This window comes from Zingiber officinale, chromosome 11A (assembly GCF_018446385.1).
Source record: "Zingiber officinale cultivar Zhangliang chromosome 11A, Zo_v1.1, whole genome shotgun sequence".
Classification (NCBI taxonomy): Eukaryota; Viridiplantae; Streptophyta; class Magnoliopsida; order Zingiberales; family Zingiberaceae; genus Zingiber; species Zingiber officinale.
The window spans coordinates 86,241,524-86,246,643 of record NC_056006.1 but is presented as its reverse complement, the minus strand read 5'-3'; positions in this window follow the sequence as shown (position 1 = coordinate 86,246,643).

The window sequence follows — 5,120 nt, the reverse complement described above, 5'->3', positions numbered from 1 at the left end:
TAGTAGGGCCGGCCAAATAAAATTAAAAACAAATTTAATTTTAATTTTTATTATTATGTGGAAGATATATTTTAAAGAGAATTAAAATTAAAATATCTCTCTTGTAAAAGATCTACAAAGATTAAAGAAAGAGATTAGATCTCTTTCCTTATTTGTAGATTGCAAGAGCTGTTTTATTTTCTCTTTAAAATTATTCACATGTTACTAAAATTAAAATTATAGATATTTCCTTTTATTAACCATGAAGAGATTTTAAAGAGAAATTTTATTTTTAAAATTTCGGAAACAAATTAGGAAGTTTTAATTGTTGATTAAAACTTGTCTCCTTTTATTTCAATGATGTGGCCGGCCATCACAAATTAATTGGGGAAATTTTATTTTATTTCTCTCAATTAAATCATGTCAAGGAAATTAAGGAAAATTTATTGTAATTAAATTTCCTAATTTACCTAGGCCAAGGAATATAAAAGAAGGGGTGAGGTGCCTTCACAAGACACAACATCTATTATTCTCTCCTCTTTTGTTCCTTGGTGTGGCCGGCCAACCTCTCCATCTCTTCCTCTTGTGGTGGCCGAACCTCCCCTTCTATTGGAGCTCTTGTGGTGGCCGGATACTACTCGGAGAAGAAGAAGAAGAAGGAGAGAAAGCTAGCATCTCTTGGAGCTTGGTTAATATTTTGGTTTTTCTCCTTGGTGAAGCTTTTCTTTTGTGGCCGAACCTTGCTTGGAGGAGAAGAAGGTGGTTGGTGGTTTCTCATCTTGGAAGATCGTTGCCCACACAACGTCCGAGGTTAGAAGAGGAATACGGTAGAAGATCAAGAGGTTTTTCTACAAGGTATAACTAGTAATTTCTATTTCCGCATCATGCTAGTTATTTATGGAAATAATACCAAATACAAGAGGCTTACGTTCTAGTATTTCGAATATGTTTTTTTGAAGTTGTGTTCTTTTGTTTCTTTCTTTTCCTTGTGATTTGATTGTTCTCTTTGGTTAACCTAAAGTTATTTTAGGAAATTAAATATTAGCTTTCTATTAAAGGTTTTGTCTAGTCGGTGGTGGTTGCTCCCATATCCAAGAAGGCCATGTGCCTCGCCACGTCAGTACTGGGAACCTTTTATGGAAATTAATATTTAATGGAATTAATAACTTAAGGAGACTTGGGTCGAACGTGTTAAGTTCCGCAGGAGATCCAAGTCAAAACCTAAAAGAACAAATAGATTAAGTTTTGGATCAAACGTGTTAAGTTCCGCAGGAGATCCAAAATTTAATTTAAAAGAACACATGGTAGCTAGGAAAAGGTTCAGACCTTTGTACAAAATTTTTGTACAGTGGAACCTATAGGCTTTCCGAGTAGCAACCAACAATGGTCACCTTGCAATGTGGAATCGCCAAGGACCAACTCGTCAAGGTAGGTCCGTTCTCGAGTGCAAGAGACCTATGGAACAAACTCATCGAGTTCCAAGAGGGAACTCGAGATTCTCGGATTGCCAAGAGGGACCTATTCTTGAATCAGCTTCAAAATCTAACCATGAAGGACAGTGAAACGGTAAGTGAACTTCATGGGAGATTCAAGGAGATCATCAACGGTCTACACTCTGTGGACGAACGAGTGGAGAATCGCGATCTAGTAAGGTATGCTCTAAAAGCTTTTCCTAGGAATGCCTTGTGGTCATCTATGGTAAATGCCTACAAGATATCCAAGGATCTTTCCATTGTTAAATTAGATGAATTTTTCTGTGAGATGGAACTTCATGAGCTTGCTAACAAAGGTCAAAAAGAGAAGGGTATTGCTTTGTTTGCAGGACCAAAGAGCAAGGATGGAAGAAGGAAGAAGGAAAAGAAGAAAGAAAAGGAGATTTCCTCATCCACCTCTTCCTCAGAATCCGATGATGAAAGTGGATCATCATCAAGTGAGATGGCGAATTTCGTAAGAAGAATCATGAGAAGGAGCAGGAGATACAAAGGAAAAGGTAAACCTAGTGAACAAAATATTGACAAAACTAATGTTACATGTTATGAGTGCAGCAAAAAGGGACACTATCGAAGTGAGTGTCCAAAACTTAAGAAGAAGGAGGAACGAGCCAAAAAGAAGGAGGAAAGAGCCAAGAAGAAGAAGGCTCTCAAGGCCACTTGGGATGAGTCCTCATCAAGCTCATCGGAGGAAGAAGAGAAGATGGAGAAGAGCACACGACAATTAGCACTCATGGCAAGTGAGGAAGATTCGAGCGACGCCTCAACCGCGGCTTCATCATCGTCGGATGATGAAGAGGTAACCTCTTCTCATATAGAAAAGTGTTATAAGACTATCACTCACCTATCTACATTGCTTAAAAAGTCAAAAACAGAAAATAAAGTGTTAAAAGAAGAAGTAAAAACCTTAAGGACCCTTAGGGAAGATGAGGTCGATGACCTACATCTAGAAGTCCTTGAGGATGAGAACAAGGCGTTAAAGGGTGAGGTTGAGAAACTCAAGAAAATGCTTGAGAAATTCTCAACTAGCTCTAAGACTCTAGACATGATTCTAAATGCCCAAAGGGCAGTCTACAACAAGGCTGGGCTAGGGTATCAACCCAAGGAGTCGAGTTTCATTTCTCTAATGTCTAGAACTCAACATAGTAGATCACATGTTTCTAGGGCTCATGGAACTAGGAAAGGTATGACCAAGGCATGGGTTCCTAGGTCTTTCGTTGTAGAAGCATTAGGTCCCAAGATTTGGGTACCTAAAACCTCTATCTTCCGTGTCTTGTAGGCATTGGTCGAGGGGGAGCATCTATCAACTTGGTTTGTTGATAGTGGATGCTCCAAGTACATGACCGGGGACAGATCACTGTTTTCTACCATTCAAAACAAAAATAGAGGTAATGTGTCATTTGGTAACAATGGTAGTCTTAAGGTTGTAGGAGTTGGAGACATTCATATATCCGAATGTCTCCATATCAAGAATGTCCTTTTAGTCAAGGGGATGACTTTTAATCTCCTAAGTGTCAGTCAATTGTGTGATACGGGTTACACAATTGAATTTCATTCAAGTCAATGTTTGGTTAAACACATTGACACACTTGACACGGTACTAGTAGGCACAAGGGTTGATAATATTTATCAAGTATCGTTTAAAAGTGCTACTAATGCTTTGATTAAGTGTTTCATGTCGAAAGAAGAAGAGTCTTGGCGATGGCATAGAAGGTTGGCACATGTAAACATGAAGAACATCCGAAAGTTGGCCAACCAAGGATTAGTGCGAGACTTACCCAGCATCAAGTACCAAAAGAACAAATTATGTGATGCATGTCAAATGGGTAAGCAAACAAAAGCATCTCATAAAGGTAAAAGCACTGTGAGTACATCTACTGCCTTAGACTTATTACATATGGATTTGTTTGATTGTAACAATGTTATTTCATTGAATGGTAGTAGATATTGTTTAGTAATTATTGATGATTTTACTAGATATACATGGACTTTCTTTTTGAAAACTAAGGATCAAACCATAGATATTTTTATTTCCTTTTGTAGAAGAACTGAAAATGAAAAATCGACAACAATTAAAACCATTAGAAGTGATCATGGTGGTGAATTTCAAAACCATAGGTTCTTAGAATTTTGTCAAGCAAAAGGGTATAGACATGAGTTCTCAACTCCAAGGACCCCACAGCAAAATGGGGTTGTGGAGAGAAAGAACCGAGTCTTACAAGAGGCTGCACGAAGCATGCTCAATGAGTACTCACTACCGAGTTACTTGTGAGCTGAAATACAGCTTGCTATGTGCAAAACCGAATCCTGATACATAGGTTTTTAGGAAAGACTCCCCATGAACTTTGGTTTGGGAAACCACCTACAATTAAACATCTTAGGGTGTTTGGTTGTAAGGTGTTTATTTTGAACACCAAGGACCATCTTGGAAAATTTTCGGCCAAGGCTGATGAAGGGATACTGGTCGAGTACTCTCTTACCAGCAAAGCCTATCGAGTCTACAACAAGAGGACTAAATTGATTGAAGAGTCCTCTGATGTAGCTTTTGAAGAAATCCCTAACTTAAATGATCAACCAAGGGATGTAGGAGAAATTCAATTTGAACTTAGAAATCTAAGTTTGAATGATCAAAATGAAGAACGAGTCAAAGTTGACTCTGATGTTGATGAGCAAAGGCAACAAAGAACTCAATCTGATCCTTTGCCTGATATTGAGTCCTTGCCTGTGCCGAGTGAGACCATTCATGAGGCTCCACCAACACCAAGACAATCTAGGATAGCCACTAGTCATCCCCAAGACCAAATTGTGGGAGACATCCACCAAGGGGTTAGGACTAGGTCATTCTTTAGAAATGAGTCTAATGAAGTTGCATTGATTTCAGAGATTGAACCAAAAATAGTTGATGAGACATTGCACGATCCTGATTGGATCTTAGCTATGCAAGATGAGTTAGGTCAATTTGAAAGGAGCCAAGTGTGGGACTTAGTTCCTAGACCTAAGAAGACCACCATTATTGGAACTAAATGAGTCTTCAAAAATAAGTTAAATCAAAAGGGAGAAGTTGTAAGAAACAAGGCAAGACTTGTAGCCAAGGGCTATAGTCAAGTCGAAGGTCTCGATTATGATAAGACTTATGCTCCTGTGGCCCGATTAGAGTCCATTCGTTTGATGCTAGCTTTTGCTGCTCATAGAGGTTTCAAGCTCTATCAAATGGACGTTAAATCGGCCTTCTTAAACGGATTCATCAAAGAAGAGGTCTATGTTGAGCAACCACCGGGGTTTGTGAGTACTGAAGCTCCAAACCACGTATACAAGCTCAAGAAAGCTCTTTATGGGCTTAAACAAGCACCTCGAGCATGGTACGATAGGTTGTCAACTTACCTATTAGAAAAGGGCTTTGTAAGAGGCCAAATAGACCCAACACTATTTCTACGTAGAGATGGTGAAAACATTTTTGTAGCCCAAGTATATGTCGATGACATAATTTGTGGCTCAAATAACAAGGGCTATTTGAATGAATTCATTTCTCACATGGAAAGTGAGTTTGAGATGAGTCTCGTAGGAGAGTTGACATTCTTCCTCGGACTTGAAATCAAACAAACTCGAGATGAAATTTATGTCCATCAGACAAAATACACTCAAGAGATGCTT